Here is a 12,685-nt window from a genome sequence, read left to right as displayed (position 1 = left end):
GAAAGGGCCCGCCTCCCACCGCCCACTGCTCGAAGGGCGGTCTCGCGGCCTTACGGCGAAATCCCGCGAGGGGAGAGAACCGGCGGTGTGGCCCTCTTCGTCTCTCGCTCGATCTCCGCCGCCTGTTTTTTGCTAGTAGAAACGGAGGCGGCTCCCCTCAGCCCCCGCGACAAGGCCTCCGTGGGGTTTCCTGAAGGAGCAGCGCTTCTCCTCTAGGAAACTGGACGTTAAAATTGAGACTCCAGTCCTTAAATATGCTTACTTGAAAGTTAGCTCGATCGAAACCAAGAGGATTTGCCTTGGCGGGGGGAAGTGTTTTAAGATGAGAGCGTTCATGTGAAATGCTTTTTATTATTTCTCTTTCCGAAATCTTACTTTTGGGGCGTAGTTTCCTCCCGTCGCGCTCCCCCAAATCCATTTTGCCACTTCTGTACCTCCCTCCATTCATTTTCCTGATGCTGCTGCTGCCACGAGTCAGAATCGAGGCCCCAGAGGTGGAGACCTGAATTAATATTGCTGCATTGTCGTTTTCTGGTCTGGATTTTGTTTCTTCAACAGCTGTTGCTGGGTGCACGTTGGAGAGCTAAAGCGTTTCTAAACATGAAATGCGTTCATGGTAAAAGCTTATACAGAGGCATGTCACATAATACTCCAACGTGATTGTGGCTGCGATTTTGTGAACGCTTACAGTAGGGGACTTTCCAAAGCAGCTCAAGCTATACTAGATTGTTGCAGCCCTTTTTAAGTTACTCATTTTGAGGGAAATCCTCATTGCATATGGCTGAACAACCTTTATTTGGTTGTTCCAATGCTACAAAGTTCCTGCCATTTAGTAGCTCTGTAGAAGAAGGAATTTCAGCAGGTATGCCACATAACAATGTTTCATTTTCTATACAACTATTAAAGGTAGAGTTACAGATAGGTAGCCGTGTTGGTCTGCCATAGTCAAAACAAAACAAATTCCTTCCAGTAGCACCTTAAAAACCAACTAAGTCAGTTCTTGGTATGAGCTTTCGTGTGCATGCACACTTCTTCAGATACTAAAGGTAGAGTTTTCTTCTGCATCTATCTGTCCACCCTAGTACACCCTCAGGGGCAGGCTTTGGTCATTCAAATGGTACCCTGTGTGAGCCCAAAATTTGGCACCCGGACCTCATGCCTTCCTTTCTGCTCAATTCGCTACACCATAGTTGTGATACATTGCCTAGTGCAGAGGAACTGGTTGTGCTGCCTCTGAGACCCTAATGCATAGATATGGCACAAAACCCTGCCCCCACTATCTTACAGTGTGTTCATATTACTGCCTTAAAGTGCAGCAAAGTTAATTTTTTTCTGTGTGTTTTCCCCACCCCAACCAGCTATTCACATCAGCAGAGCTTCATAGTGTCAGATTAATTTCTGTTTGTGTTCTTGCTCAGGGGAGTGTATTTACCTCATGTGTTCTTGATGCATACTTGTAGCATTGGCTTCCAGCACAATCCTAAACATGTCTACTTGGAGTAAGTGTCATTGAGCATAAGGCTGTATACCACAACTTGGTACAGCAACATCTTTATCTCTCTTTGAATTTCTAGCATAATAATGTAATCTGTGTCATTTAATAGCTAGTTTTCAGTACTGGAACAATGAAGATATTTGCCTTGCTTTATCTGGATGTCTCAGACCACTCTTGAGCTTAAAGTGCCTTTAAATCTTTGTGCTTGTCAAATAATCACTAAGCAGTATGTGATAAGTATATTATAGCCTGTAGATTTCTCTGAGTATGATTCATTACCTGCTAATAAATATGTGCCCAGATTAAAGGAGACAGAGGGAAGGTTGCACACCCCCTGATTTTTAATCAGTCTCATTATAGCCATTTCCTGCAACTGCAAATTAGTACTTTGATGCCAGTTTCACCAACCCACTCTCCCGATCTGTTCAACCACCTGCCCGCTTTTGGTCTTTACTGGGAAGAACATTGCCTTTGTCTAAATATTCATGCCAAGGAACTGAAAAAGAACAAGTATTTTTTTTTTTCTTATGTATTTGCCATCTCAAAAGCAAGTGACATCTCTGCAGAAAATATAATTAAAAACAACCCTGCTTTCATGTGGATATTCTTAGTTGTGGTTAAATCCAGTGGAAACAGTGTTTTATTTTAGTAGGGAGGCAAGCTTTATTTATAACTTGTGTGAAAACAAATTAACCACACATGAAAAACTGCTACAGAAAATACATCTTTTTTGCATGTAGTTTCACATCATTTGACTGAATTAATTTGCCGACCCTCAGTTCAGTTAGAGAGCAGCTAGGCAGTTTGCTACAATTCTTGCCACAAACTTTTTACCTCAGAGTCATGAATGGTTGTGATGGTCTGATAATGGCTCACCTCACTGGAGACCATGATTCACCAAGAAGAGTGGGAAACCACAAAGTTTGTGAGGCATTTCCATGCTGATTCCATTTTGGTCAGGTGTTGTGTCCCTCATTGTGATGGGGGATTGTCTTAGTAAGACAGGTGCCAGAACCCACTCCATTTCCACTCCCTTTCCGAACAAATGTATTGCAGCTGTGTTGTCCATATGGATTGCCTGAACAAATGGGACAACTCTTTATATCTTGTAAATATGTATCTTCCTTAAGACCGACCCCCACCCTAGCATAGGGGTCATTATATAGGCTTATACTAGCTCTGTCCAGTATTGTGCAGAGATACCATACATTTTTTAAGTGCTATAACCTATTTTACTTCCACATGTTTGTGAGTGGTTTGGACATTAATTAAACTTGGGAAATTGAGGTCTGTCACCTTTGTAGGGCAGGCTCACTGTATCAAAAGTCTAAGATTCCCATTTAGAATAGTAGTCTCAATCTGAGTATATGAGTTGTATAGAAATTAGTTTACAATAAGGAAAATTTCAGTTGCTGTGTAGCTAATTTCTTGACTTGTTAGTAAGTGAAGGTCTAATTTTTAATGGTGTCCAGAAGTTAGCATTGCAGTGTATAGTTTCAAATTATTTTGTTGCTGTTATCAACTTGTGTACATGATTCATGCACATAGTCTAATATTAGAGTTCCCTTGCCTTTGGCAAAACAAACAAACCATGCTGAATTTCCAAGTGGAAGTGAAGCTATGTTTTCAGCAGACTAGAACAGCAATTTCATTCTTCACTGCACAATATACTGTTTCTATCCACTGCTGCTGGCTGCTTCTTCATAAGTTATGTCACATTGACCCTAAAGGTCGGAAGCCAAAGCTTTTCTCCTTGATATTTTGGAATCCTTTGCAAAAGTGCATTCTTAAGTGATCCAAATGTTAGCTGCCCTTTGAGCACAGAAGCCTCCTGCTCAACCATTTATTCATCAATGTACGACCCTGGTTATAGTTAATCACAGCCTTGGTTTGCTGCCCTTAAATTGGGATATGATAACCTACCTGCCAGTCTGCAGTACTAAACCAATCTGGAAGTGAGTCCAACTGAAGTCAGTGGGACTTACTTCAGAGTTAACATGCTTAGAATTGGGAATGGTTAAGGACGCGGGTGGCGCTGTGGTCTAAACCACAGAGCCTAGGGCTTGCCGATCAGAAGGTCGGCGGTTTGAATCCCCGCAACGGGGTGAGCTCCCATTGCTTGCTCCCTGCTCCTGCCAACCTAGCAGTTTGAAAACACGTCAAAGTGTAAATAGATAAATAGGTACAGCTCCGGCGGGAAGGTAAACAGCATTTCCGTGCACTGCTCTGGTTCGCCAGAAGCGGCTTTGTCATGCTGGCCACATGACGCGGAAGCTGTCTGCGGACAAACACCGGCTCCCTCGGCCAGTAAAGCAAGATGAGCGCCACAACCCTAGAGTCATCCACGACTGGACTTAACGGTCAGGGGTCCCTTTACCTTTTAAGGACAGAAAACAGTTTGCACTCTTGAGCAGCTATAGACATTAATAATGGAATCTTATTTATGCTTCTCTTCTTTTTAACTGCTTTTTCTCAGGCTGAAGAGGAAAATGAGTACCACTTGTCATATTGTCAAATTTGGTTCTGCTATAGTTTGCTTTTGGGAAGTTGACCTGAAGAGGTCGCTAGATATACATCCAAGAAACAGGTAAAGAAACCAAAATCAAAGTATTTTTAGCATGTGTTAATTGTCTTATTAATGCTGGGGTGTTCAAGTAATCAAGAACTGTCTTCAGCATGTAATTATTCCTGACTGTACTTTTCTGCATTTTGTTTTCCTTTGACCTCACATTATACCATTTCTGTCTCCCCCCCAAAAAAACACACACACTCATATGAACATGCAACTAGGATAACAACATCAGTATAACATTTCATGTGTTTGAGTAAATGGGTTTTAGTTTACAACAACTTGAGCCATAATAGACATGTTAGTCTTTAAGGTTGCTATTTTTGCTGGAAAAGGTATTCCTTTGGAAATTGTCAAAGTCAAACTGATTGTACACTTTTGCACCCAGTATTGCATTAGGTCTTCGGGAGATTATTTTTTAAAAAAACAACAACAATGCAACATCAACAACTGTAATAGACTGTAATCAACTGGATGCTTTTTGAAGTATAACCAGCATCAGAGGCATATGAGCACCAAGGCCCTATTTAACCTCCATGTTCCTGATGGAGCACCAAAAACTGACTGTCCCCAAACAGCTTTCACTGTATTGATTTTATGTCATCAGGCTCACAAGGTTTTCCAGAGTATGATGACAGCATAGCAGATGCCCTACTTGCTCTGTGTTTCCATGACAACTGTTAGAAAAACAGCTCCCGTCCCCACTACCAGTGTCTTTATTACATCTCACAGCTGTACTCCGAGTGAGACTTTCATCTCCTGAAGGTGTTTCTTCTTCCAATTAATCACCAATGTTTTGTTGAAATGAAACACAATTGAAATGTCTATGGCTTTAAGTAACACAGTTACAAAAAGCAGCACGGTGTATATATCTAGAAGGCACACAGTATGACTAGGTCAGGACTAGGAGTACAAACACATTTAAGGGGAATGTAGATTGCTTCCTAAATCTGTGTTTTGAATGTTTCATTTATATGACAAAGAGGAGTCTGGAAGCAGATAATAAAGTACTAGCATTACATTGGCATGACCAAACTGAATAGAGGGGAAGCTGCCTGGGAACATCCGGATTCTGATTTTGTACAAGTTGAAGCCACTGCATGGCAGGAGGAGGGGGCAGTGTGTTCGACTATGCTCCCTGGCTCCTCACGATGTTGCACGTGTGACGTCACCCCCCAAAAAATATCATTTTCAGAAGATGGTGCCTCTGTGTCACCCCATTAACTAGTTTGCTGCCCTCAAGTGTACTGGGGAACACTGTCCCATTGCCAGGGTTGAAATAAGATTTAACCGCCAGTTTAGGCAGCTTCTATACATGGAATGTGTATGTTGTGTGTGTGTGTGCTATAATAGTGTCCTTTGCCTCAGGCAAGAAAAAGTCTTAAGCCAACCCTATGAATGACTGCTTAAAAGTTCTTGAATTGGCAGTGGCCAATTCATTAACTACAAATCCTGAAGTTTTGGATCCCCCCAAAACCGGTGCCAAAGTTTTGAAGTAGTTTTGTACACCCCCCCAAACTGAGTAATTGATACATCAGAGTGGGCCAGTTCGTAGTTAACACTCAGAAATCCAACGTTGTCTGATTCACTTCAAACTGATGCCCAAGTTTTGTAGTTGTTTTGTAGGGTTTTGTAATGAGAACTGTGCATTACACCTCCCAAACTGAGTAATTGATAGTCAAACTGTGGCTCATAGGTATCACCCAGAAATCCAACATGGTGGGATGTACAAAACATCCAAAGTTTTGAAGTCCTTTTGTAGGGTTTTGTTAATGAAGCTATAGCCAAACACTGCAGCCTCATCTTTTGTTAGGGAAATTTACAGGCAAATGGCCCAAGATGGTTAGGAAATAGGTAGGTCTTCCTTGAGTGTTTTGAATAGGAAAATCCATTAGAGTTTAGGAGTAGTGGCACATCTCATCCCCCACCTACAGTGGATTATATAAACAAGATCTGGTGAGTTTTAACAGAACAACAGAAAAGGGTTTTGGGATAGTGAGACAGAAATTGCAGCTTGAGAATGAAAGTGAGTTTTGAGCTCTGGAAGTTTAAAAGCATCTCAGAATGCTAGACTGCCTCTGGAGATCTGATGCAGGGCAGTGTAACTGCTGTTTTCAGGAGTTCTATGCTGTGTATCTCATCCAGTGCTCAGCTTGTAAGTAAAATCAAATATTACAAAACACCATAGGTCTCCAGTGGTATTTACTTTCTTTTTCTTTGGTGATCACTCATAGCCAAGTAAGATTGTCTTCCATGAATATGGCCTTAACGGTGTGTCCGTAAGTGATATTTACCTACTTTAAAAGGAGATGAAGCCTGGAATTCTGCCCCTGGAACGTCATACTGCTTAGGGAAACTATTTCATAAGAATTCAGAAATGTGTGAGCAGCACATGCTTATAGCTGGCCTCAATTATTGTTGCCTTGATGACCAAGTCATTCTACTCATTTCCCCCCCTCATTTGTATTATTTATTTATTTTTGCAGTTTTATTTCTTTTCTTTTCTGTTGACACATGGGTCTCTAATTATAGCTGTCAGTTTAGACCTCATCCTTTTTTTCCATGTGGCTCAACAAAACAAGATCCTCTCTCATGGCTGACTTAGATTGTAACCCACTGCACACAGATCTGAGCATATGCACCACTGAGGACAGTGGGCTTGCTTCCAAGTAAAGATACCGTACATAGGATTGTGCTGCGTGAATATTGACCTGTACTGTATCAGCTCATACCATGGGCTGCAAGATCTTCATGAAGCCTCATTTTAAAATGCCACAGGGCTCCTCAAGTTTGTAATTAACTCTAATTGGAACTCACAGAATGGGACAATTGCAAACAACTTATGACCTTATCTTGCAGAGAGAAGCCGGCAGGCTACAACAGTTCCCAAGCTTCCTTTGCAACAGTTCTTTAGCTCAGTGTGCGCAAAACTGCTATGAAAAAATAATGAAGTTGATATTGCAAATGCCAGATTAATTAGCTGATATGTCTATAGGTCATTTTATGTTGAAAAATGGATAATTATCTCTATTCCAAGGAGTAAACTAAAACTTCTGTGAGCAAGAAAGGAGCCCCAGCTGATGAAGCATCTAAGCCCCAGTGACAGAGCATTAAATTAACAAGCAAGTCATTCAAGAAGGTAAGTGTGTTCATTCATTCATTCTATTTATGTATTTATTTATTTCATCTGCTAAAATAGGCTACAGCAGAGGCATTGTGAGCTAGGAACTAAATTCCAGTGCAGGGCAGACTTGAGAGGCTGCAGTAAACAGCAACCAGAAATTTATATAATAATGGGCAAAACATAAGGGTAGGTCTCAATCCAAGTCAGACATTTAAGCATTAATTAAAAATTAGTTCAACTTAATAAACAGCATTCAGTTCACTTTGAAAAACAGTTCAAAACTAGAGTATGAATTACGACTTAAAACTAGAGGGTAAACTTACACTTGCAAAAAACTTCATTTCAAGCTCGTGTAAGCTTTGGTTAAACTTATCAACCAAAGAGTAAGGATAGGTCTCAGCCCAAGTTAAAAACTCTGATTTTGGTTCTGTTTCAAAATCAGTTAAAATCTAGAATATTTTTTAAACTCCCAATTTACATTTCATCTACTCACAGCCTCCCTTTAATCCCTGTTTAATCCAGCCATTGTCCATTCCCCGGACAAACATTCCCATTGCTAGGGAGCTAAACTGACCTACGTTTTCCATTCAGAGTTCTGCTCAGTGGAACTGAGTACAAACTCAGCCCAATAGCTGAGCCACACTTCCTTGTGTTTTTCAAAGGACCACCACCTGATCTAATTGAAGTAGCAGCTGAGGAAAGCTAGACAGGGCTATAAATTAAGGTAACTTACCAAGGGAGTCAAGGGACATGGGTGGCACTGTGGGTTAAACCACTGAGCCTCTTGAGCTTGCTGATCAGAAGGTTGGTGGTTCGAATCCCCACAACAGGGTGAGCTCCCGTTGCTCGCTCCCTGCTTCTGCCAACTTAGCAGTTCGAAAGCACAAAGTGCAAGTAGATAAATAGGTACTGCTCCGGCGAGAAGGTAAATGGCATTTCCGTGCACTGCTCTGGTTCATCAGAAGCAACTTAGTCATGCTGGCCACATGACCTGGAAGCTGTACACCGGCTCCCTCGGCCAGTAAAGCGAGATGAGCGTCGCAACCCCAGAGTTGTCCGTGACAGGACCTAACGTCAGGGGTCCCTTTACCCTTACCAAGGGAGCCTATTGTATAAGTAAAAGGTAAGCCCATACTCACTAGTTCTCAAAGATTGTAGAGCACCACACTGGTGTGACAGGAGAGGATGGCAAGTGTGGCCAGAAGATTCAAGGGCAATCAATATTATAATTTGGGAATGATTAATGTTCTTATCTATCTACATTGTTTTCTAATTTCTGGATGTCTCATGATCATATTATTAAAAAAAAACCAGTGGTGTTAGTTTATTGTATAGGAAAGGATACAGTCTTGTATTGTATGCTAGAGAAAAGATTCGTTCCTTCCCTCATTTATAATAAAAGTTCTTTTGACAAATGTGCTTGTGTAGGCTTCCAAACTTCCTTCCCAGAAAGCAAACTTGGAGCATGACCTTCCAACTGTCACAGAACCAGCTAGAGGGGCAGCAAAGCTGGACTTAATCTTAAGTGATGTCCAGGATTAGGAACAAGATGAATTTATTGTTGAACCAACTGGGGACGGTGACTACATTGCTATTAAATGCAACAGTTCTTGTTGCTGCTCCTTAAAAAGCAGCTGGAAAAGGTTCAGAAAGGGGAAATCCAAATTTTAATGGGGATGCTGGAGTAGATGGGCACTGTGTCTGATCCAGCAGGGCTCTTATGTAACCCTGCCTTCCTTTTGTCCACATAAAAATTGCATTTCTACTGACAATGTTGGTTGGAGTTGAGCAGAGAGGCTTCTGAAGGAGCTATTATCATGTGCTCCTGTAGTGGAGGGACAGGGTCTCTCACAAAGATTTTCTAATAGAGCAGTTATCTGACAGTGTTTCCTGTAATTGGGTTTCTAAATAGAGGCACCACTTTCCCAGCATGCCAGCCTGAAATAACCTGCAAAGCCCTGTGAAAAGAATACTTCCTCTTATGACAAAGAAGCCTGGTTCTTTTTTCAAATGGACACATGGACTTGGTAGAAACATTGGTTGCTAGGTGACACAGACACTGCTCATGGACCCCAGTAATTTTGACATGTTGTGTTAAACCAGAAATCTCGGGGGGGGGGACCCTCTTTCCCCAAAAGATCTCCATTTTGAGTCTTGTTAATAGAGTGGCTTCTGTCTTATCCAGATGATTTATTAGTGTTATGGACTTTCACGCCACCCACAATGAGAGGCAGGAGCATAATCTTAAGTTAAATATAGAAAACTTACCCTTTACTCCAAGTCAAGAACAGTTGCACTGAAGTTAGTGAAAGGTGCTCATTATTCCCAAGGCTGGTCCTGTAAACTCAATAAAGTCACTGCCTGAGGCAGTACCTAGGACTGGAAGCTCTTCAGTAAAGCTGCCTCAAATTGTCAAGCCTTTATGCAGATAAGTAGCCAGGGGTGATATATTGTGAGATCAGGAATTTTGAAACTGTTATCATGATCTGGACGTAAAACCATTTTTGCACAATGTACCAGTACGTCACCCAGGCCTACTGCTGGAGACCTTTGGATGATTCAGAACTCTGATCTTTCAAGGTTCTAAATTGTGCAGGGAACAAGATGGTGATGGGACAGAGCTCTCTACATTTACGTGTTGGCTTTATGAGTAGAATGACTGAAGGGAGCTTTTGCTGATTTTATGGTTGCTGGATCTCATGTTTGGATGGTACTGACAGGGGACTTGTTAGAACATGCACTAAGGTTGGGGGGAGGGCAGAGAAGTATATGTGTGTGAGAGAAATCATGTAAGATTAGACATGACTTGTTTTAGTTTTAACATGTACACAAGCAGCAGTTCTTGCTAATATATCGTGGGTGGAGGACCCAATCTACATACAGTATACTGGGTGTAAAAATCCTGCTGCTCCTTCAGGGTTCAGAGTGAGTCCTATGAATGAGAGCAAGGGCTGCCTTCCCTCCTCTAAAAGTCAATCTAAATGTTTGTATGAATTAATGTACTGTAAGCCCACAACTTAAGCACATTTAACTTGTGCGCATACAACTATATATGCTTGGCAGATTTAAAACAATAATAATTAAGGGCTAGAAAAGGGGTGGGTTTCTGGGGGAAATGACTTTGGCAATCCCACCTGCCATTGAACCCATTGGGTTTTGACTATATGCAGTGTTGGCTTCAGGCGTGATCCCCAGAACATAACCCTTGCATAAGTTGCAGGCTTACTGTATGCAGATTTGTACCCTGTGCCCTGAGTCCTTTAAATGCCTAGCAATAACCTTAGACAGATCTGTATTCCCTCCCCCCCCCCCCCGAGTTAAATAAACTTAAACGTGGTTGGCTAACTTGAGATATAAGAACCAGGTGTATGTGATATGGCTACAGCTGTCTCATTCTTGGAACTTGAGTTGTCAGAATATCTAAAAGGTGGTGTTTGTTGACTGGAAAAGTATTGACCAACTTCTTTCTGAAGTAAATGTCAGACTACTATGGTATCTACTTGGTTGTGAGGCATTGTGCCATGACTTTGTCATATTTAGTATCGACTGGCCTGGAATTAAGCCACTAAAATTCAGTTTTGCTTGAATTGTTCTCTCAGTAAAGCAAGTCCAGCAGAGACTTTCATTTGTAGCAGTTAAGCCTAGATCCTGTAAAGGCACAAATATATCTGACTGTATCATGTGAGAGAATCAATGTGAAAGCATTGTCAATATGCTGAATACCCATTAAAAAAGCCCGACCCTAAATGTAGAATATCTCCTCAGTATGGAAAAAGTGGATTCTGAAATGGCAGTAGACTTTCATGCTGATGAAAGGCCAATGCACCACTCATTACGCTGAAGAAGAAAGACAGAGGAACACAGGCAATGTACATTCTGCTTTCATCATGACGCCTTTTAAAATAAGGCAGCCAATTAGATGTTGACAAAAACATGAAATAAGGTGCCCTTGCTATGTTCAAATATCTGAGATCCATTAGTATACCAATGCCATAAATAAAAGCCAGGACAACATGCTCCCCTGAGAGCGTAATTAGGGAGGAAAGAAGTCTGCAAAAGTTCCCCTCATTTGTCTCCCGGAACTCAGCATCAAAATGTTTCATATAGAAAGATAACTATGTTCTGATATATAATGACCAGGAGATAAATTGCTAGTTATTAACAGCAGCAGCAGCAGCATATGTGGTTGTAGCCTATCATTACTGGGATGAAGTGGCTTTTAAGTATATAAAAGAAATAAATAACATTAGAATACTAACATTCAATACAAATGCCCAGTAATAGCATTTGCTTTCCCCTTGCATCATGCGCCTTGGATAACCTGATTGAGTCTCTGGGTATTTTGCTCTGCTCTATGTTTGTGGTCTGGTTTTCATGTTTGAGAGTTGGTGGTCCCACAGCATGAGGCCAGAAACTTGTTTATAAGAAATATGTATTATTTATTGCCTGCATAGGCCTGATGGAATAGAAAAGTATTCAGTGGCCATTTGAAAGTTGAAATAGAAGTTGCTTTCTGAATCTCGGTGGGAAGAGTATTTCACAATCCTGGACTGATGACCCTAAAAGCTTGGTTCCTTGTTAAATGAGCCTTGCCAACTCAGGAAACGGCCAATAATGCTCCAGCAGATTATTTCAGTGATTGAGCTGGAATATAAGGTTTCAGGCAGCCCTTGCAGTACCCTAGACTGAAGTTTTCTGGACCTTTGAAAATTAATACAAGGACCAGGAACCTGACTTGGTAGTAGATGAGCAGCCAGTTCAAATGCTTTAACAATGGGGTCACATGTTGTCGGCCAGATGTAACCAGAGGGGATCCAAATACCTTTATTAGTGCTGTTGGGGCACTAATAATTTCTGTTACTTGCTTTTTCCCCTCCAGTGACTTTTTGGACCCCCCTCCACATACATACATTTCCCATTCACTTTTATCTACTATACATTCTGCTATACGGGGTGCAATCTCTTCTAGAAGAATGAGAAGCCCCTGCACTTGCACTTGCAGAACTTGATCTCAGTCAAAGCCACCCTTTACACAGCAGCTCCATATTTTAGGGTGGCTTTACCAAAAAGAAAAAAGAGAGAACAAAAGATGATGCAGATTAATATAAATTTTACATATGCTAATTTATTTGTATATATTTAAATTTGAAGATAATTACTAAAATTTAAATAGAAATGCAATACATTTCACCATAGTGGGGAAGATGTGAGCAGGTTAGCTGTTCAGTCTGCTTCCCAGGTGCTAAAAGTTAAAGAGCAACTTAAAGGCTACAGCTTTCCCTTTTTATGGTTCTTTATCTTTTAACTGGGCTCAGACCAGACTGCCATTCAGATATACTATGGTATGAATTTTTGTCTTTTTATATTGTAAACTGCCCTGTGTTTCTTGGATGAAGGATGGTATTGAAATACTACTACTGCTACTAATCTAGGATTGCCCTTAGTAATGTAGGACACAAGGCCTACCATATTTGCACCAGAAAGCACTGAGGGTTCT

At 41.2% G+C, this 12,685-nt stretch overlaps 1 long non-coding RNA gene across 14 annotated transcripts in view; it reads left to right on the top strand.

Moving 5' to 3' along the window:
- Positions 1-12,685, top strand: part of LOC309330744 — a 55,285-nt gene that overhangs the window by 1,855 nt on the left and 40,745 nt on the right. For 2 of the 14 annotated variants that reach the window (XR_014151563.1, XR_014151564.1), the window contains exons 1-4: positions 123-616; positions 1,419-1,499; positions 3,972-4,082; positions 7,102-7,203. This is a non-coding gene — a long non-coding RNA (uncharacterized lncRNA). Of the gene's footprint in view, positions 1-60; positions 863-1,418; positions 1,500-3,971; positions 4,083-7,059; positions 7,204-12,685 lie in introns of those variants that run through there. The other 12 variants (XR_014151565.1, XR_014151566.1, XR_014151554.1 and 9 more) reach the window with 9 other exon arrangements.

This window comes from Podarcis erhardii (genome assembly GCF_964252035.2).
Source record: "Podarcis erhardii genome assembly, chromosome: 1".
Lineage (NCBI taxonomy): Eukaryota > Metazoa > Chordata > Lepidosauria > Squamata > Lacertidae > Podarcis > Podarcis erhardii.
Note: the sequence above shows the minus strand (reverse complement) of the source record. Positions and strands in the feature narration are given on the sequence as shown.